The sequence below is a fragment of the Homarus americanus genome, unplaced genomic scaffold, assembly GCF_018991925.1.
Source record: "Homarus americanus isolate GMGI-L3 unplaced genomic scaffold, GMGI_Hamer_2.0 scaffold9741, whole genome shotgun sequence".
In the NCBI taxonomy this organism is placed as follows: Eukaryota; Metazoa; Arthropoda; class Malacostraca; order Decapoda; family Nephropidae; genus Homarus; species Homarus americanus.
The window spans coordinates 297,209-319,881 of NW_024747359.1; the positions used below are offsets into that span (position 1 = coordinate 297,209).

General features: G+C 48.4%; 1 protein-coding gene across 3 annotated transcripts in view; it reads left to right on the forward strand.

Annotated features, from left to right (window-relative positions):
* Positions 1-22,673, forward strand: part of LOC121879559 (neuroglian-like) — a 172,507-nt gene that overhangs the window by 113,463 nt on the left and 36,371 nt on the right. Inside the window, exon 4 of one of the 3 annotated variants that reach the window (XM_042386208.1) lies at positions 8,670-8,719. The exons of the other annotated variants lie outside the window; for them this stretch is intronic. The gene's annotated coding sequence lies outside the window, so the exon portion shown is untranslated. The remainder of the gene's footprint in view (positions 1-8,669; positions 8,720-22,673) is intronic. 3 annotated transcript variants of the gene reach the window in all.

Genomic DNA, 22,673 nt, shown 5'->3' on the forward strand with positions numbered 1-22,673 from the left:
GAAGAGAAATGGTGTTGATTTTTTTTTTTAATTTGGGATGACAAAAAAGTAATCAGTATATTCGTAATTAAAAAGAAAAAAATAATTTGAAAAGAACAGGAAAAGAGAAGGTAGGAAACTGAGACAATAGGAAGATGGTTGAAAGGAGATAACCAGGGGGGGGGCAGAGGAGAAGGGAGAGAGAGACAAAAGTATTTCTTGGTCTCTAGTCTTGTTGCTCATGCTTTTGTTTAAGTTTTTGTGTTTACATTGTTGTAGGCGGGTGTTGTGTTGTGTACGAGGAGCAACACACTAGTACCGTATACTGTATTGTACAGCCTCCTCTTACCTCCAGGCAAGCTCTCTGGGGTGTATCTGTTTGTTCTCTCCACCTGCGTGCGGCTTCACTGGGTTATCGTGTGTGTGTGTGTGTGTGTGTGTGTGTGTGTGTGTGTGTGTGTGTGTGTGTGTGTACACCCTGCCATACATGCCCAGGTAGTGTGGTTTCATGTGGGTGTGAGTGAAGTGTGGTCAGTGTTATTATTGATGTATGCCGCCTGCATGTCGGTGTATGCCTGTGTGCGTGCATGTATACAGGAATGTGGTGTTCCTCAAGCCCCCTCCCCTACCTTGTGCTAGAGTGGTTAATGTCACCCCCCAGTAAGTGCTGTAGGGTATCGACCTCTCCACCTTACACCCAGCACTGCGGTATGCCCAGCCGAGTGTTAATGTGTGTGTTAACAACTGAAGAAGTCTTACTGTGCTGGTGTAGGTGACGTTGTGTGGGAGGTTCTGCTTTATCTGAATCTTGGCACTGTACTTCCTGCTTTCATCTAACCCTCCTTGATAGTGTGTTTGAGTCACCTGCCCTTATCAGCCACCTTCCTGTTGCTGTCGCCACCTTCCATGTCACTGCCACCACTTTCATGTCTCTGCCACCACCCCCTTGTCAGTGCCTGCCACCTGACGACGGAGGGGGAAAAACTGGCCCACTCCCAGCTTATTGCACCCTGTTAGATGGTTCACTTTTTGGCTACTGGAGCCTCGTGTGTGTGAGAGAGAGAGAGAGAGACCCTCATGGTACAGGATCTTGTCAGTCAACCTTCCTCCAAAATCCCCACCTATTCTGCTGCCCAGTTAGCCCCAGTTAATCCCAATTCTTCCTCCAGTAACTGTTAGGTAAGAGACTGTCTCCTGGTCGCCAAGTTTTAAAACCTGTCAGGCTCGTTATTGGCTCAAGTCTGGCCGGGCTTTGTATACTCATCATGACTGTTTGACTGGAACTGTGGAGAGAGAACCTTTGTGAGGGCATGTGTGTGTGTGTGTGCGTGCGTGTGTGTGTGTGTGTGTGCAGTGCGTGGGATTGAGTTTGTGATTCTATCCCATGTGTATGTTTTGTCTGTCTGTTGTCTGTCTGTTTTTACTACGTCTTATCTATGTTGGTCTGTATGTCTTCTCTTGTGTGTGTGTGTGTGTGTGTGTGTGTGTGTGTGTGTGTGTGTTCACGGGTTGAGGGTTCATAGTCTCTCGTGTTGTATGTGAAGTTGAAGAAGCAAGGGTGTGTGTAGAGAGCTGCTGTGGTGGCCCCCTTGTTTGTGTGAGTGAGTGTGTTTTGGGACGTAGGTGTAGTGGAGAGAGCAATGGTTAGACTGAAAGGAAAGAGAGGCGATTATACACAGAAACAAGAACAGGTAAATGGATAGACTGAGATGTAGATAAAGACTGACACACACACACACACACACACACACACACAGAGGGGGGAATAAAACTTAAGCTTCGCGTCCCAAACAATCGGATGTAGGCAGTGGGGTAAAGTCTTACCCGTAACTCTCTTAGTCTTGTCTAACACAAGGCAATAATCTCGCTCTCTCGATCTCGCTCTCTCTCTGTGTGTGTGTGTGTGTGTGTGTGTGTGTGTGTGTGTGTAGAGGTAAGCTGATTATTCACGTCAGAACATGTCGCCTGGTGCTGTACCAGCTTCTCCCTCCCTCCCATCCTCCCCTCCTCCTTCTCCAGGCTTCTCTTCACGCATTCAGAAAATTTTTTTTGAATGAACGACAATGTTGGGTGGTGGTGGAGGATAGAACTACACACACACACACACACACTACAAATGGACACAACAATGCAATCCCACCACCACCACCATCATCATCAACCCACATCAGCAACCACTACCACCATCCATCATCCAACCACCACTACCACCACCAACCATCACAATTTAATGCTCCAAAAAAGGCCGCATGAAGCGGACTGAAGTGTAGTGGTTAAACTGAATCCTTAGGGATCAGGTGTTCATCAGCAGGCAGTCAGGTGGCTGTAGAGGTAGATAAGTGCGCGCTCTCTCTCTCTCTCTCTCGTTCTTTACTCCTATCCTATACCTCACCTCCTTTCTCCATCTCTCGCCTCCCCAGTCCCCACACTTCGTTCTTGTCTCCCCACACCTTTATATTTTGTCACCCCACCCCCCACACCTCCACATTTGTCACCCACCTCTCCACACCCTTTCCATCTCATATTTACCCCTCCATTCCTATGATCACTCATCACCCCAGTTTGAACAGCGTGCCAAATCTCCCCACACACCTTAGTAACTCTTTCCCATAATCCCCCCCTACATTACCCCACTTTATATCTCCCCCCTTTTCAGCCTCCCCCCCACCCCTTCCCTCACTCGGCACACACACTGGTCATTCTCACCTCTCACTTGCTTCCAGTCTCTGTCGGCCGGTGAGGATGGCTGTGTGAGAGAGAGGAGGAGCTGGTTCACTGTCATCATCATCAAATTATTATTATTTATTATACGTAGCAGTAATAGTAGTGTCATGTTTTAAGGTGTTGTTATTTTCATATTTACTATAAAGTGTGTGTGTGTGTGTGTGTGTGTGTGTGTGTGTGTGTGTGTGTGTGTGTGTTGTATCTGGGTCAGTGTGTCCCTTATTCCGGCACTGTGGATAGCATTCAACTCTTACTGATGTTTTCAAATATAGTTTTGAATTGTAGATGTGAATATGCATGTAAATCTCTGGCTGAGCTGAGGTGAAATCTGCCGGTGCTTGAGGTGATTCTGTGGGTGCTTGGTTGTCCTGAGGTGAAATCTGTAGGTGCTTGAGGTGATTCTGTGGGTGCTTGGTTGTCCTGAGGTGAAATCTGTAGGTGCTTGGTGATTCTGTGGGTGCTTGGTTGTCCTGGGGTGAAATCTGCTTAGGTGCTTGAGGTGATTCTGTGGGTGCTTGGTTGTCCTGAGTGAAATCTACTTAGGTGCTTGAGGTGATTCTGTGTGGGTGCTTGGTTCTGAGGTGAAATCTGTAGGTGCTTGAGGTGATTCTTTAGGTGCTTGGTTGTCCTGAGGTGAAATCTGTTGTTGCTTGAGGTGATTCTGTGGGTGCTTGGTTGTCCTGAGGTGATATCTGCCGGTGCTTGAGGTGATTCTTTAGGTGCTTGGTTGTCCTGAGGTGAAATCTGTTGTTGCTTGAGGTGATTCTGTGGGTGCTTGGTTGTCCTGAGGTGAAATCTGTAGGTGCTTGAGGTGATTCTTTAGGTGCTTGGTTGTCCTGAGGTGAAATCTGTAGGTGCTTGAGGTGATTCTTTAGGTGCTTGGTTGTCCTGAGGTGAAATCTGCCGGTGCTTGAGGTGATTCTGTGGGTGCTTGGTTGTCCTGAGGTGAAATCTGTTGTTGCTTGACTGTCCATGTACTGAGGGGTGGTGGTGGTGTCAGGAACTAGTGAGTGTGCAGGGGCTGTGTAGTGGTTTATTAACGCCGCCTCTCCTTCCTCCCATCACAGGAGACTTTAAAGCTGTGCGTGGTGGAGGTGCCCGCCATTGAGGGCATCGACCACCACCACACCATCGACCTTGGCCAACTGAGCTATTGCATTGTGTTTTAATTCTTCTTCTTCTACCTGACCCACTGCACCTTTCCCGTTGGCTCTCGTTAATTAACAACTGAACACCTGTAACATCCTCAGAAGTAGTGGCAGTGCGAATCTCCACACCATCTCTAATAGTAAAATAGATGACTTAGCACTATTTTCAGACCTAAATGTGTAAATATGGATATGTGAACGTGACTCGCCTTGACTGTGTGTGTGTCAGCCTGCCAGTGTCTAGGGTGTGCGTAACTTTACCTCTCTCCTCTCCCACACCTGTCTACCGTGACCACCTTCCCAACACTTGACTCTCTCTCTCTCTCGTCTTCCCCTACGTCTCTTGTTTCAATCTCGGCTTACCTTCTGCATATCTACAATGTCCCTCACCGCCAGCGCCTGATGTTCCTTTTCCGCCACCGTCCATGTCTGGGTTCAGAGGTGTAAGGTGAGGGGGTGTGGTAGAGGTCATTCCCAGCGTGTAGGGTTACGGTGGCAGCAGCGGGGGGACCCTTACCACACCTCTTGAGTGACGGATGTCACTCAGGTGTAGGCTACTGGCGCTGTGGAGCGGTGGCGAGCCTGACGAACCATCGCACCGACCTGTACAAATGGTTGCAGTAGTTTATGGTGCGTGACTGTGTATTTTTATATGTTATTGTATATCATGTTGGAGTCTGTCTGTGCTGTTGTTGTCGAATTAACTGAATGGAAATTATGAGTTACGGTGTATGTAGGGGTTATAGCCGATGTAGAGGATAGGTGTGTGTGTGTGTGTTGGGGGGGGGGGAGACTCCCGCGTTGTGTGAGAGTCCCTTAACCCCGCCAGGATCAGGTGTCTTTGCCGGATGTGATACAGCTCACCTCCACACATCTACCTTATACTACCACACCCTACCACCACTCAACGTATCCTATCATCATGCCCCAAACCACGTCCCACAAACTGTCAGGCCAAGTGTGCTGAAGTGGTGGACTCATGTACACAATACACGTAGATACTCCTACATCCTAACCTAACACACACACACACACACACCCTGGAATAATACACATGCTTGACTGTTACTTTTCTTGGCTTTTAATTAGTTTGAAGTCTGGTGTATTATTGGAGAGACGAGAATGAGGCGAGGGAATGATTTGGCGATTTCAGTGTGTCTGTCTGTCTGTCTGTGAGTGAGGGTGATAGTGGTGGTGTCAAGTGTGATAGTAATGGTGTCAGGTGCAGCAGGAGTGTCAATTTCGTCGTTTTTGTTTGCGATGTGTGGCGGGGCGACACCCACCTGATGGAGTAGTGACCGTGGGTGGTGGTGATAATGGCGCTCTAAGCTGTGTACAATAGTCGTGTTAAAGAGGTATTGTACATAGCCATTAGTGCACCTGTAATTTATATAGGATGTTTACTGTCCTTCTCACTATCGTATCGTCCTCACAGCCACAAGTCCATTTCTAAATTATGTATTTTTTAACCGTGATGTGAATAACAAGTTCGTTTTCATCCTTGACGCCAGAAATAATGGAAAATGTAGAATTTTGGCGAGTGATATTTTGCTCCCATTTTGTATTATGGTGGCGGAGACGACTACTTGCGTGTTTTTTAATCTTACCTGGGGTGACCCGTGCAGGGTAGTGTGGCCATGGCGCTGTGTATGTCTTAGCAGGAGTGAGAACTTTCCCACACAGGAGTTTATAATGAGTTAGTGGATCTCTGGAATACATCTCACGTCTTACACTCAGCATTTATGACTCATTATTATCGCCTCGTCGTGTGATGAATCTTATTGAATTGTTCACGACAGTAAGTGGGAGTGAATCATTATTTTTCCCGTTGCCACTTGAAGGTTTCTTAAGGAGTCGCTCACCGTTGTGTGTCAGTGGTCAAGGAGCTTCCTGCATGATGTGTGCCCTTCACTGTTGACCCGGGGGGAAATTGTCTTTGTTTTTCATCGAAGACAAGTCATCATCGTTCACTGTACTCCACCATCACTTCCTCCTCCTCTCCATCTTCCACCTGTGTGTATATGTATTTATTACACCATTAAAGGAAGGTTATGGTGAAGACAGGTGTGTTAGTCTCGTATTGCCCCGAAAACGTGCATGTGAGAGGGGAGATCAGGTCTTGTGCTTCCAGTTCCTCCCAGTCACGTGATGCTCAGATGAAGCTCCACGTGTGTGTGTGTGTGTGTGTGTGTGTGTGTGTGTGTGTGTGTACCCCTTACCCCCCACACCTTACACACCCACACTGGTCATTCTCCCCACTTAACCCCTCCTCCCCCCCCTTCCTCCCCCTTCTCCCCCCTCTCCCCCCTCCTCGCCCCACTCACCCCTCCTCCCCCACTCACCCCCTCCTCGCCCCTCACCCCTCCTCCCCCCTCACCTCCCCCCCTCCCTCCCTCCCCCACTCACCCCTCCTCCCTCTCCTCCCCACTCCTCCCCCCTCCCCCTCCTCCCCCTCCTCCCTCCTCCCCCACCTCACCCCCTCCTCCCCCACCACCCCTCCCCTACTCACCCCCTCCCACCCCATCCTCGCCCCTCCTCCCCCACTCACCCCATCCTCGCCCCCTCCTGGCCTAGAGGTAAGGAGTTGATCATCGGCGCAGTGTTGCTTGTCACACCACCTCACCTTGCGACACACACACACCACACCTCCTCATCTTCCTCCTCAACACTCCACACCTCCCTCATCTTCCTCCTCAACACTCCCACACCTCCCCATCTCCTCCCCAACACTCCCACTCCTCATCTCCCTCATCCCTCCCCAACCTCCCACCCGTACCTCTCAACCTACAGTGTGACCTCCAACAGCTTTCAAACACAACCTCCCACCCGCCCCTCAAACCTCCCACCAAACCTTCCGACCAGCTCCCACCACCACCACCCAGCTCTCACCACCATCCAGCTCTCCCACCACCACCAGCTCTCCACCACCACCATCCAGCTCTCACCACCACCACACTCTTCCACCACCACCACAGCTCTCTACCACCACCACCCAGCTCTCCACCACCACCACCACCCAGCCCCCACCACCCAGCTCTCTACCACCACCCCCAGCTCTCCACCCCCAGCTCTCACCACCACCCCCAGCCCCCACCACCACCACCGCCCAGCTCCCCACCACCACCGCCCAGCTCTCCACCACCCAGCTCTCCACCACCACCACCCAGCTCTCCACCACCCAGCTCTCCAGCAGCTCCACCACCCAGCTCTCTACCACCCAGCTCTACCACCCCAGCTCCCCACCAGCTCTCCACCACCACCCAGCCCACCACCACAGCTCACCACCACCACCCAGCTCTCCCACCTACCACCACCACCACCCAGCTCTCCACCACCCAGCTCCCCCCACCATCCAGCTCTCCACCACCCAGCTCTCTACCACCACCACCCAGCTCACCACCACCACCCACCACCACCACGTTGGCAAGAGTAACTGTATGCTTCCTGACTGGGATTAATGTGTGGCACTTGTCAGTTTCCCGCGTTGAAGCTTGTTAATGGATGCGCTGCGGCGTTCTATTTTTTCTTGTTGTCTCACCTGTTTCATTGTGTATGTAGTTAATTATCTACATGTTAACAGATACAGTACACGGGAACGCTACAGTACACAGGGACGCTACATAAGACACGCGTATCCATCCATCAATTGGTCTACTCTATGCTGTCATGGTATGCGTTATATCTCCCAAGTATACTCTCATGTTTTAAGGTATATAAACAAACACGATATAGGAAGGTAGATGGGGATTATACGCCAAGTGGTTTTATATAGAGTATTATAGACAGATAAACGGGATGTTCCTGTTTATGCATCAGCTTCGTCTCTTATAGTGCTGTATCAAGGTGTGGGCCAGGTGTGAGCCAAGGGAAGCCAGCCATAATTGTGACTTGTGTTGTTTTTCCCGGTCACCGTAGAGGAACCCCGTCGCTGAGTCTATGTTATTACTGTGGCCAATATATATGTATGTGTTGTTCGGTGTTTGATGGTGTTATTATCACCGCCAGTATAGTTGTAATAGTTGTTGGTGACAGTAACACGACATGCAGCGGTAAAATGGGTATTATTTGTAGTTTGTCTGTTTATATATGGACCATTTTGACGTCCAGTACTGTTCTTTATTCAACAGTTTGGGGTGGTAGTACAGGTTGAATATATCCTTATATTCGTCCTGCATGATAACTCTGCCGGCTTGTAGTTATGTCCCCTCGTGTTAGTGGTGCGTGACATGACAAAAAATTGGTCGCAGGTTCACGTTTTCCATCCCTTTCAGATATTTTAAATGTATCATTGAGACTTCCCTATTTTGCCCTGTCTGAATGGTTGTTAGTCCTAAGGCCCACAGTCTACTTGGATAATCAAGATGTCATACAGTAGTTCTGGAATCATCTTAGTCGCTGTATCTTTCTAGGGTAGTGTTTCCATACCTGTATATAGTTATCCAGACTGGGGACTTACTGGAGATGTGTTCATCCTATGCATCTCGATTTGCTTTCCTCGCCCTTGCTCCCGCTTGTTCCGCCGCCTACAGTCGATGATCTTAAACAACAGCAAGATATTAATTTATTTTTAGTGTGTGTTTGTATGTCTCTGCGTAGTTTTTTTTCTTCTTCCAAAGGATTTGATGTAGTGATGATAATTAATGGAGGTATTGTTTAGGTACGAGAATAATTAACTGATGTGTTTTTTAGCTTTGTGATCATTAGTGTGTGTAACAAAATATACAAGCCTAAGTTTACTGTGTTATGGCTTCTTGATGATATACTCGTGTCCCCTGGGGTGTGTGTGTGTTAACGTGGTGTTTTTCTCTCTCTTAACAGGTACGTTGGCATCAGCATCATCGTGTGTTTGTGGGTGTGTCAACGGTGAGGTAAGGTGTTGGTGCGAGTAACTTCCTCCACCTTTTCCTCCTCCTTTTCTTAATTTTCCTCCTATTCTACCTTTTCCACATCCTCCTCTTCATTTTCCTTCTCCTAATTCTTCCCTTTTTTCCTCCTCTTTCCTTTTCCTCCTATTCATTTCCTATTCCTTTTATTCTTCCTCCCTTCCTTCTCTTTTTCCTCCTCTCCCTCCCATTTTCTCTTTCCCCCTCCCCCCCACCTCTCTCTCTCGTTCGCCTATTATTGCCATCATCTTGGTTGCCGCTGAGAGGGAAGAGGAGAATGGACAAGGAGAGTGTAAGGGGAAGGGGGAAGGAGGGGGGAAGAGGAGGCAGGAAGATGATATAGGAAGAGAGGAAGGGAAGGAGGCAGGGAGAGGACATAGAAAAAGAGGGAGATGGTGTGTGTGTGTGTATGGAAGGAGAGAGGGAGGAGGTACTGTAGGCGTTTTAGTCACAGTTCCGAGAAAACACGGGCCAGGGTGACCGAGGGTGACCAGGTATTTTGAGCAGTAATCTTCAGGTACCTGTACTCACACTTCCGCCCGTGTTCCGTGGTGTGTAAACGACCCGGATTAAACCACGGCAAGGGGGAATTACAGTTAATCCCGACTGGCTGGCATCTGTGTAAACAAGATTAAAAATTGCTGCCGCCTAACGTAAAGTAGTGATGTTTGGTTGTGGTGATGGTGGTGTTTGAATAAGAGGTCATTTTCACCTGGTGGTTTGGTGGTGTTGAAGTAAGGTTGGGATGATTATTATTTGGAGGGTTGAATAAACTGTTAGCAAGTTGAACTTTTACCACACGAGATTCTGTAACTCTTCTTGTGGCTGCGTTTTACTCTCTCTTTCAGGGTCGTTTCTCTGAAGTAATAACTGGACAAGATAAACCGACCTAACCAAAACCCCAGATAACGTTACGGTGGTTAATCTTTAGGTGATACATGAAGTTATTGAACGAAAACTAACCCCTCCCCCTGGGCAATATCGGAGGAGGGGAATTATAAGAAAAAAAAGTCTCATGGGTAGAATTTGATTAAGTGTCGTCCAGGGTGAGGGAATTGAAACTGATATAACTGTGTGTGTGACGTGAATTATATTGGCAGCTAATGAATATAATAATACTGCATCATTTTTTTCATCAGCTGCTGAAAGGGATTTGATGCTGATACGATTATACAATTAATTGTCTATGAATGTATTGACTATCCCGATGCTTAATGTGATTTGTTATTGTTATTTCTTTTATCGGTGATGTATATATTTTTTTGGTGTTATCGTTGTTACTTCTCTGCGTTGTTACCGAGTGTCCTTCCTTCCTTCCTTCCTTCCTTCCTTCCTTCCTTCCTTCCTTCCTTCCTTCCTTCCTTCGCCCTGGCTACTGGTGGTTCATTTCAACATGGTAATTGACACATCTTTACTTTCTGTGTGAGTTTTGGAAGCCACTGAGACACACACCACAACTTTACCTCACTAGAATATGTTTCGATAACTATGACGGGGAAATTAAGGAGTTATATTCCATCTCGGCTGTTCTCTCCCCCTCCCCGCTCGGACCTCTCCCTCCCTCAGCAGCCTGGCAGACGCAACGGAGTGTTTTTTAATCCTTTTATACACACGCCCTTATTGTTTGATTCCTCCCTCCCCCCTCCTTAAATTCACCCTCAGGGGGGAAGGAGGGGGAAGATTACTTTAGGAACAGATGCAGTTAGGTGATACCTGCTAGCATTTGACCTACAGTATAAATTATTATTATTATTATTATTATTATTATTATTATTATTATTATTATTATAATAATAATAATAATAATAATAATATATGGTGGTGTCACAGGGAGGCCAGTACCCATCATCAGACCTCAGCCAGCCTCCTCCTCCTCCTCCTCTTGCCAGGATGGTGGTAGCTGTGGTGGGTTGAGCCAGGGATTAGCTTCCCCGGGAGAGAAAACAAATTAATCTATTGGATACATTTGCATTTTAACTCCCTTGTTTAGGTAGTGTGTGTAAATAATAAAAATAATAATAATAATAAACGGTTTATTAATAGAGTCGCAGCCGGTGGCTGAAAATATACAGACTTACAGACATTACATTAGTGTGTGTGTGTGTTAATCAACTACAGCCGGATTTCTCGTCCTGTGTCCTGTCCACGTATCGTCCACCGGCATTATTTTGTACCTCAGATAAAACAACGCGTCAGTCTTCCTGGCTGTGTGTGATGTTTGATCTTCGGTGTTGGAGGAGGTGACTTGGTATCGTTCGTAGCCTTTCGTCATTGTTGTTTTTTTATGCCCCTTTCACCTCGTCATTATTAGCCACCTTGACCATTATTATCATCGTCATTATCGTGGTGGTGGTGGTGGTCGTCGCCGCCACCACCGCCAAGGTATGTGTACCCTACCACAACGGTGTGAGAATGTTCCTGGTGTACCCTAAATTGGGTATCCATCATCATTACCTCTCCCTCTCTCCTGATCGTGGCCCTGCCGCCTTCATGTTCAGGTAGTGCCCGGGTGGAGGTGATGGGCACTGCGTGGGAGAAGGTGGCTGTGTGGTGGTGGCTGCTGGTGTATGTTGGTGGTGGTTCGAGCAAAGAAAGTGTTGAGGTGGAGGAGAGGGGAGATGCAGGGTGTTTTGATGGTGATGGTGCAAGTGCTGAGGATGGCAGTAGATGGTTGTGGTGGTGCCGGGTTGTGGTAGTGGTGGTGTAACGTGGTGTGTGTTGGCTAGCCAGGCTTCAATAACATTAATTCAAGATGCTGCTCCGTCTCCGCTCTGCCCTGACTAGTAATGCTGAACACATGGTGAGAACTAAGCTCCCCGCCAGGCTGTGGGGGAGGTGGGGAGACAACAGTGTGTGGGGGAGATGGGGAGATAACACTGTAGGAAGACGGTCAATAGCACGGGTGAAGGTAACGTCTCCCCCTCCCTCCACTCCCTCTCACACCTCCCTCCACTCCCTCTCACACCTCCCTCCACTCCGCTCACACCTCCCTCCACTCCCTCTCACACCTCCCTCCACTCCCTCTCATACCTCCCTCCACTCCCTCTCATACCTCCCTCCTCTCACTCCCTCTCACACTCTCACACCTCCCTCCCTCCCTCCCTCTCACCTCTCCCTCCCTCTCACCTCTCCCTCCTTCCCTCTCACCTCCCTTCCCCCTCCCCATGTATGTATGTGAGCTTACACTTCTCTCGCAAAGGAGAGAGAGAGAGAGAGACTGAGAGAGAGAGAGAGAGACAGAGAGAGAGAGAGAGACTACTGAGGACGAAGGTAAGAATAATTGATCTGTTTGTTATTGTGGGCGAGGTGGGCAACACAATGGGCCTCACCTAGTACATTATTCACGGCTCACCTGATGATTTAGGCACTTCCATCTGAGTACACCTGTTGATTAAAACATCCTGGAGGGGTTAGAATGGGTTAGGGTAGGAGAGTTTGGGGGTTTAGGTAAGGATTGGATAAATTGTGTTGGATTGGGTTAGGTTATGTTAGATTATGTTTGGTTAGATTATTTTACATTATGTTTGGTTGGGTTATGCTTGGTTAGGTAAGGGTGAGGATGTTGAAATTATTAGGTTTAAGCTGGGGTGCCTAATCTTCAAGTGATCCGCAATTATGTGGCCCTTGTCCAGGTAAAGATACAGGTGGTGGTGGTGGATGTCTCCTCCGCCAGGGGTTATGACCGGCCTCGGGGGGTGTAGAAAGCGGAGAGAAAGCCAGGCAGGTCATCGGTGATGATATAACGTGCCCGGCTGCCCTCCCTACTACTGTACTGTATGTTAACGTTTCATTGATAAAGGCGGATTTAAGTGTCTAGGGTGAAGTGTCTGGTGTTAGGTGTGTGACAGGTGTTAGGTGTGTGACTGGTGTTAGGTGTGTGACTGGTGTTAGGTGTGTGATAGGTGGTAGATGTGTGATAGTGTGACTGGTGTTAGGCATTTGTTAGTTCACTGATAGTACATCCTTTATGTTGTAGTGTTTTGTTAATACAATTGGATGTACATGCATAACTATATGTATTATATTGAAGGTTTATCATTAACACTACTTTACTCTTCAATTTCCTGTTTGATTTTTTTAGTATAATTAGTGACGGGGTGGACACTTAAAGGCGGTTCAGCGACTGTAAGAAAATGGATAGTTTTAGTGTGACAAAGAATTACCCCTCAAGTGCCACATTCTTGTTACTTAAGGGCTGGTGCTGATACTTGAGGGTTGCTTCACCAGGAACACAGCCGCTGTACGTGTTTAGATTTTGAGGCTTCATTTACCAAAGATTATACTGTATGTACGTGTGTGAAGGTCGTCCCTGTTTAATGGTGGTAGTAGTAGTGTGTGTGTGTGTGTGTGTGTGTGTGTGTGTGTGTGTGTGTGTGTGTGTGTGTGTGTGTGTGTGTGTGTGTGTGTGTGTGTGTGTGTGTGTTCCCTAGAGTCATCCATACAGCCTGGTTAATCAAGAGAAGCTGGGCTAGGCTTGGGCTTGGAAGGGGTGGCCATAATACTCCAGGAATCATATGCAGGTAAAATCCGGCAGGGTGCACGTAATACGAGTAATGTAAATGTGTACAAACACGGCCATGACATTGTACGGTGGGGTGGGGGGGATTAACATTGAGTAATAAACAGATTAGTTCACCCCCCCTTCCTCCCCCCACTCCTTCACATCTGGCTCTCCTCCTCCTCCCCTCTATCCCCTCCCACCTGCCTCTCCCCTCCCCAGCCCTCCCTCCCCAGCCCTCCCCAGCACCGCCAGTAGCTCTCTCACACGGATATTGATTTATTATATTGCCCTTATACCCCTACACTGCCCTTAGTCACCCCTCCCCTCCCCCTAGTCACCCCTCCCCTCTCGTTATTTCTCTCTCTCTCTCTCTCTCCCTCTCCCTCAGTTCCTCCTTTTGCTTATGGATCTGTTCGTAAGTTTCCTTTCCCCATGATCATCTCTTCCCTTCCCCACCACCAAAAAGACCCCTGCCACTCCTCCTGTCCTCTTCCTCCCCATCCCTCTTCCTCCCCATCCCTCTTCCTCCCACATCCCGTTTCCTCATCCTTCTCTCCAATCCTTATTCTTTCTCCAACCCGAATGTCGTTCCTCCACCTACCCCACGCCCTTCCATATCTCACTCCCCCCCCCCCCCCTTCCCCCCCCCTTCCCATAACCCCCCTTCCCATAACCCCCTTCCCTGCTCCTTCATAACCCCCCCCGCCCTTCCATCTCTTTCTTTCTTTCTTTCTCTCCTTTCCATCCCCCCAGCTTGCCCGTGTGTTGGTGTTCAGTAACCAAAGCGCAGCTGGTGGTCAGCTTACACACGGGCCGAGAAGCAGGTGGCCACAGCTGTCCCCTCCTCCCTCCTCCCTCCCTCCCTCCCTCCCTTCCTCCCTTCCTCCTCTCTACCTACCATTTCCTAACACCTTATACCCCATGGCATAATCTCCTTCTTTCCTTCTCAACACCCTGTAACATTGCATAATATATACTCCCTTTTTCTAACATGTTTCCCTCCCTTACCTCTCCCCATGACCTTCCCTCCTTACCTTCCTTCCCTCCTTCCTCCCCATCCTCCTCCTTCCTCCCACTAACCCTCTCCTCCCTCAAAAATTTGGCAGGCAGGGCAGCTGTGTCAGAGGTTATAATGCCCTGCTGTCTGCACCCACTAATATTATTGTCTTGTTTGCCCCCTCCTTCCTCCTCTACCACCACCGCTATCACCATTACCTCCTGCCTTTACTATTACTTTTGCCACCACTACTATTTCCAACCACCACTACTACTTCCAACCACCATTACTTCTACTATACCTACTAACTCCATTACTACTACTACCCCTACCACCGCCAGTATCTATCCATCCCTACCCCCGTCGCCATTACCCCCCCTCTGACCCCATATTTATAACGTTTTGTCCCTCCTGTTTACGTGACAGCTCTCACCCCTTCCTCCGCTCCCACTCCCTTACAACTCTCCCCTCTACCAGCTCCTCACTATATAACACCACTTTTCCCTCTCCTTCAGCCCCCCCTTTTTTACTCTCCCTCTCCTCCCCTTCCTCCCACTCTGTCCCCTTTCCTAGCCTTATCAACTTTTTTCTACATCTCCCCGTCTAAGTCTCCCCTCCCTCTTATAGCGCTTGTCTCTCCTTCAAGACCCCCCAGTTCTTCTTTTGCCTTTTCAGTTCCTCCCACTATTCCAAGCTTTCTCTCTCTCTGTCTCTCTTCCAAAATACCCCTCCACCCTCTCTCCCAAGGTACTCCTCCCTTCGAACGTAGGTCCGCCAATTTATTGATATGGGACACGTTTGGATGTCTGTCTGGTGGTCACTGGCTCGATCAGTTGGTCTGGCTCTCCTGCGGGCGAGGTGAAGGGAGTGTAGTAGGGGACGGATACTTCATCCTCCTCCTCCTCCTCCTCCTCCTCCTCCTCGCGATAGACGGAGGATTAGTTGAGAATAGTCCATCTATTGTTGATTTGTTTTAATATTAGTTAAAAAGTCGGATCACGTGAAGATTAGCCCTCCCTTTCCCTTCAGCTAATATCACCGGAAGATGAAACACCCGGGGAGAGAGATTAAGTTTGGATGGTTACACGAGTGACATAGGCTGGGGTCTAATCTTAAGGTGACCCCAAAAGTTAATCCTTAGGTAACGGAGTCAATTCACAAGAACAAACACCTTGTCTTCTCACTAAAGAAGAAGAAAGAGTTAATGCATCGTGCTGTTGAGGTGAGAGCTTCCCGGCGGTGTGGACGGGGCTTCACTCATGTTATGTACCCACACGGCACTACCAGGATTCTCACATCAAAACATGTTATGTCTCGCCTTATCCCGGATTCTCCTCCCAGGGGAGCTGGTCTGTGGGGTCGTCTTTATGGTGTTTCTTCTTTCATTTCAGCTGTTTTGAATACATAACACTTGTTCTGTCTACGTGCGTGTGTGTGTGTGTGTGTGTGTATGTGTGTGTGTGTGTGTGTGTGTGTGTGTGTGTGTGTGTGTGTGTGTGTGTGTGTGTGTGTGTGTGTGTGTGTGTGTGTGTGTGTGTGTGTGTGTGTGTGTGTGTGTGTGTGTGTGTGTGTGTGTGTGTGTCAGATGGGGTTGTACATGGCCATGCATGTTTTAGAATATCCTTTGGTAATCTCTCGGCCAGAGTTGAGAGGTGTTGTGTCGTGTTAACACACACTCCGTGTCCCTAGGGCTTGACAGCATTCAACACCTCAGTTCTGGCGGTGATTGTCATTCGTCTTTCGTAGGTGTTCTTGGGCTCTTATTCTCTAGTGATGAATATTCCTCACATGAAGCTGTATGGACGCACCTAACTGGCTCAGTTATGCTGAAGTACAGAATGACATAAAACTATATGGAGACTTCAGTGTACAAGTAAGTAGATAGTGTTCTCCGAGCACCAGTTGGGAGATAATATATATATAGCCCAGAATCTTGGTGAATTGGGAGTCAAGACTGTCTGGGCTCACAGGGAGGGTGATGGTCACTGGTCACCTGTGGATACATTCCTTAAAGATTATAGTTAATTACGAGGATGGTAGAATTTGGGTTCAAAGGTGTGTGTGTGTGTATGTGTTTATAAAACTTGATGTGCAGTGCTTGTGTGTTTCGGTACTGTAGTCTTGGAGGAATAATTGTGTGCGCGCGTCAGGGTGTGTCCGCCGCCAGGAAGTTGCGCTCAGGGGTGTGTGTAGAATGATGCTGGTTGACGCAGCTGGCTGATAAGTTTACAGCAGAGGATTCCACTAAGAGGAGGATTATGTAAACTAGGAGTGCCACTCTTCCCTGGCCCCTGAAATATTATGAGAGAGACATTGGTTCCTCATCACGACCACCACACCCTTCACTACCACCCTGGTCAGGCTCTGCCCCGTCAGCACTACCTGCGCGGCTCAGACCTCGCCTGCTGCAAGTTTTGATTACACCAATTTACTCCACCTGGGGGGGGGGTGACCACCTCGAATTTTATGGAAGCATTTGGTGTGGAGATGATGAGAGGTGTGAAGCTGTGGGTGTGGCCGAGAGCACACTAAGACCCGGTGTTGTTGATGGATACAGGACACACCAGGAGTTACGTGACGATGACATCAAGAGAGTGTGCGCGCCAAGGTGTCATCATCACTGTCTGCCCGGATTCACGTGTTGAGGGTTATGGTGTCTTTAGCCTGTGTGTGTTATCCTCGGCCACCTGGTTGGTCTAGGGGGAGTAAATTATTTCAAGTTTTCTCCCCTTTGTAATTGTTTCAGTGGTGAGAGGAAGCGACTGTGGTGGCGCGGTGAGATCCACAAATACCTACAACAATATTCTGAGTTGAGGGACGGGTGTTTGTTGCCTGGTTCACATCTTCATATCTCGTCTGTTTTTATGTATTAGTGTGAGAATAGTCTGTTCCTTTAGGAGAGAGGGCGTAGTTGTTGGAGGTGGGGTCAGTGTACTTGAGACGGATGGTAGCGGCGTACAAATTTTTGGATGATGAAAACACACACACACACACACACACACACACACACAATTGTTGACAGTGTGTGGGTTGAGTCGTGTGTGTGAGGCAAGTGTCCCCGGAAACAGTGCATGTCACCTTGTTAGTTTCTGCCTTTGTCGGTAGTGTGTGTGTGTGAGGGGCGGTGGTCATATATTGTGATGCCGCTGCTCGTACTGTACTGTTGTTCACTTCGCTTTATTTATTGTTTATCACCGATACCAAATAATGTCTGCCGGATTTTTTTGGTTACAGATTAGTTTTTACTCCATTTTTTTAATGCATATTTGTTTTGGAAATTTCGGTGACCCCAATGCTAGAGGTCAAAGGTCAAGGTCCAGTAAGATGAAAGAGCGTTGTGACGACCAGGCATTTATATCTCCTCAAGGATGGATCTTCTACAGTGTTCACGTAGCTCTAAACAGTGACACGAAGACCTCATATGACAAGAGTGAAACCCCGACTCTGACCTTCAGTTGACCTTCAAAGTTCAGCAAACTCTGGACAGGAGATAAAAAGTCAATTGAGTCTTAACGTTTATCATATGTCTAATAATGTCGGTCTTCCATTGAGAAACTCTTAATTAACCCGGAGAGGAGAGGTGGGGAAGGGAGGAGAGCCAGCCACACCATCAACCCCTGCCACACCCCAGATCACGGTCCCCAATACACCACAAGCTTATAGGAATTCCCAATACAGAGGGGGGCCCCCGTGTGCCTGGAGGGTGTGACATAATTGACAGGGACATAATCAAGTTATTTCTTCACTGATTAGGTAAGAGGTAATGATATGGGTTGATGGGGGGGGAGGGGGGTGAGGATGGCTGCTGAGTCAGAGAGGACGTTCCATAGAATTAGTGGACGCTCTTGGAATGTGTGGTGTGAGTATAGCGAGGTGGATGGTGCTAGAGGTGGTCTTGCGGGGCTGGGTGCCCTGGTGGTTCTCTTCTCCTGCAGTGCTTGGTGTTGATGGTGGAGACTGGCTGGTGGTTGTGTTGTGGTATTAGTCATGTTGAGAGTTGTGGTGGATAGAGGAGGAAGTTGAAGAATGTCTTAACATGCTGAAGGATTTTTGCCTCAGGGGTCGAGGTATACAGACTGAGCTCCTTATCCTCCACCGTTGATATACAACACGGGGTCACATTTTCCTCAAACTGTTGGCTCCATTTTCCTCCTAATTGATGACCTTCATCTTGGCCTCATAAATCTCTCTCCAGATCTCCGCACAGACGCAGGTCATACATCTTGTAAATGCCGCCCCGGCTGTTGAAGGAGAGACTCTATTTATATTGCAAACTCTTCACCCGTCCTGTCCACTTCCTCTCAGCCATTGAACGCTCACCCTTAGAAAACATTCTCTGTTGTGTTCATCCCAGAAAATGTTGATGGAGTGTATTGTGTAGAAGGATGAATAAACAGGGAAGGATTAGTGATAAACAGCTGACAGACGGAGTGGACGTAAGTATTGAAACAGGGTCTGATGACAAGTGTTGATGATGGTGGTGTGGGAACACAGGAGGAGCACCTGGGAGAGTTCTCAAGTGAAGAAGGATGTTGGCTCTCATCTGGGGATGACTAATACATAGGAAGAGCAGATAACAGGAGACTTATTAGACCGGTTATGAGTGAACGAGGAAGATGAAGCTTATAAACCACTCGAGCGTTGGAAGATGATAAAGAAGAAAGGAGGAGGAAGAGGAAGAAGAAAAGGAGAGGTTACCAGTGGACGTCTTGGAGAGCAGGAGGACCATGAACTGTCTGCAGCAGAAGGGAAGATCCTGATTAACCTTCTGGAGGATTGCCAAGGGGAGGAAAAGGACGTGCAAAAAAGGGGGGAGGGGGAGGAGAACAGGGGGACGGAGGGAAAGACTGAGTTCATCGAGGTCTAGTCCTCACGTTTTAGCGGTGGAGGGAGGGGGAGGGAGATGATGGAGTCTCGGGTGTTGGGGCGGCCCTGATGCAGCTACTCTGATAAACCACAGCTCACCCACACACCATTATGCTGCCAGGAGGAGGGAGAGGGGGTGGGGTTGATGATGTAAGGTGTGTAGAGTGGGGGGGAGAGGGAGGGCAGGTAAATGATGTAAGGTGTGTGGGGAGAGATTTGGTTGAGGACAGAGGGAAGGGGAGGGGGCAGGCAGATGATGCATGGTATGTAGGAGGAGAAAGAGAGGAGAGGGAGGAGAGGCTTTGAATGGTTGTTGTGATGGAGGGAGAGGGGGAAGGAGGAGGAGGAGGTTGTGGTGAATACGTGGAGAGATGTGGAGTAGCAGCAGAGGGGGTGGAGGGAAAGGGGAGGAGGGCTTGAGGGGTATACAGTGGCAGAAGTATGTTGAAGTGGGAAGAGGTTGTACGGGTCTATATAATGCCTGATGAATAGGAATAAGAGAGAGAGAGAGAGAGAGAGAGAGAGTAAATGACTGAAGAACAAAGAAAAGGACATAAATCAAAGTATTTACCCATCATTAAATATAAAGAAATAAAAACAAAGTTATCCATAATTAAAGCAAAAAAAAAGTAATTGGCCATCATTAAAAAAGTAAACAAAAGTATCCAACATCAAATATAAAGAAATATATAAAAAGATATCCATTACAAAGCATATCCGTTATACCAGGGAGTTGTCCGTTATACCAGGGAGTTGTCCGTTATATCAGGTAGTTGTCCGTTATACCAGGGAGTCGTTCGTTATACCAGAGGGTCGTGTAACACAAAGTGGTCGGATAAACACCGCTGCTCTGAGTTATTCCCGGGTTGCGATAGTAAGCTGTTCCACATTAACTTTTGTGAGGTAGTTGAGATAACAAGCAAACTTGGCCTCGGTGTTGGGTGGATGGATGTGTAAGTGGGTTGGTAGGTGAGTGGGTGGGTGTGTGAATGTGAGTGAGTGGATTGGTGGGTGAGTGAGGAGTTAGTGTGTGAGTGGATGGGTGAGTGGGTGTGTGTGAATGTAAGAAGTGAGTGTGGAGTGAGTGAGTGACAGGGCGAGTGAGTGTGGCCGCGTGATAACTCTGCTCTAGTGGGTCATTTTGGTAACCCTGGCTGCTGCACTCGGCCCACATTCTCAGCTGCGCGTTATGTTATGCTATGTTCCCCCTTGACTCTCCTGAACAGAAACTTAATGTATTCTTGAATCTTATTGTGATTTCGTTGGCATTTTGGATTTGTTGTTTCTCAAGTAGGGAGAGAGAGAGTGAGGTAAGGTGTGGGTGAGAGTTAGAGAGAGGGGGAAGAGGGAGAGAAGAGGCTGGGTAGTAACACAAGTATCCTCCACATCGTCTTGAGGCAATTGTCTGGAGGTGAGAGCGTCAGCAGGTGTATTGGTTCCTGGGAGGGGTGTGCTGGAGTCACACTTTGCGGGGATAATATAAAATAACGAGTAAACAACTTTGTCACGCATCATATTGACGAAGATAAAATTTAAACTATTATGAGCACCGAAGCACAAACTGTTCTCTGGTGACTCACAGGGACACAGACGTCAGATAAGTTTTCATATATCACACGAAAATTGCGGCATCATTTGGGGTGAGGGGGCACACAGGTTTCATCATCTTGTGTGTTTTGTTTACAGTGCTGGGGGCTGTGTGTCCCTGGGGTGCCAGGTGAGGGGAGAGTGTAAGTAGTTTCTACAGCCGGGGGTGCCACTGCCCCTCGCACACAGGTGTATAGCGTGAGGCGGACCGTAGTGCACCAGGGTACCGGCGTAGAACCAGGGGTAAAAATTCTAGGATGAATGGACCGGAAAAGACAGATGCTAGAAAGTTTTATAAGCCGAAGGTGTTTCATTGTGATGGTCATTGGCATCCAGGCCGGGCAGGAGGGCGAGGTCTCCCCCCGTAATGTTCTTCCTGTAGGCCTAACAGGGAGCGAGGGAAGGAGCCCCGCCCCAGTCCTCCGCCAACGTCGCCGCCTGGGCCGCCGTGTGGAGGTGCCATAAGGGTGATACTACGCTATAAAGATCAGGTCATAATGCCTTTACTGCCTCTCCGCCGCCGTCGGAATTATCGCCACAGTGTTTTTGTTAGCTGCTTCGTGGTGCAGCCTGTTCCCTGGTGGTTGTTGGGCACGAGTGTCGTCTCTCGCTGTCGTCTACACTTTTTTCAGGCTCTGGTGTTGTCTTAGTTGGATTTAAGGGACGGGTTCATAGCTAGACATTGGTCGTGAACATGTCGCCTCGTGAAGCCCTCTTATCCCTCACACTGAATAACTCCACGTGATCGGGAAATGGTCGATGTCGTGTGTGTTGGTTGATGTGCGCGTGTGTAAGTGTACCCCGTTAACACAGACAAACAGTGAGTGAATGTCAGTCGTGATTTTCTTTGGCCACAGCTCGGCAATAACGTCAGTGCGGGTGAACACTTACACAGTACTCGGGGATCAAGATAAATGAGAGAAGGGGAGGAGGGTAAATATGGTGGTGTGGTGTGTCCCTACCTCACCTCCATCGTGCGTGCTTACGTTGGCTCCACACACACACACACACACACACACAAACACACACACACACACACATATACATACATACATCTCCCTGTATTTGATTGAAGACTCTTTCATTACCTTTGGATTTATTGGGAGAAAACTCAGTCGAATTCATTGCCTGAGTCGGTATCTCTCTCTCTCTCTCTCTCTCTCTCTCTCTCTCTCTCTCTCTCTCTCTCTCTCTCTCTTTGTGAACCGACCGCTTGAATGGCAACTATATTCTTTTTAATTATGAAACAAAATTTATGGAGACGAGATGAAGCAGGATAAGTAACCGGGGTGATGGACAAACTAACTAACAGGTGGATGGTGGACTATCTAAAACAAGCAGCGCAGCGGTCGACCCTTAATCCTGTTATTTCAAGACACGGGCAAGACATTCTTCCTAGATGGTGGTGGCGGCGTTCCCCTCCTCCCTTCCCTCCTACATTTGACTGCCATTTGTCTTGTCTCCCTCGGTCTCTCCTCTTCCAGTGTTCCCTTGAGTGTTGGTCGGTCTCTTTATCGTTTTATCGGTCTCTATTCTCCCCCCCCCCTTTTTTTTTTACCTTGCCTCGATCTCCTTCGGTCCCCTCTCTTCTTTCCTCTGGGTACCTCGGTCTTCCCCTTCCTTGATCCTCTCCTCACCCCTCTTTCGGTCTTCCCTTCCTCGGTCTCCCTCCTCGGTTTCTCCTCGGTTTCCTCGGTCTCCCTCTTCTCTCCCCCCTCCTCTTCTCTCCCCCCTCATCTCCCCTCGCGTTCTCCTCAGTTCGAGAAGTTCTTGAAACCAAAGTGTGATTTTGTTTTCGTGAGAGTTGGAACGCGGGAGACCAATCACTGGTGCGAGTGAATCAGCCAATAGGATTTAGTGTAGGAGCGGTAGATGGCCCGTGATTGGTGGGGATGGTAGGGGTAAGAAGTGGTAGTTGAGGTAACAAGAGGTAGGAGTGGTGATAGTGGTTGTAGGTGATGATTTTAGTAATAGCTAATGGTCGTGTG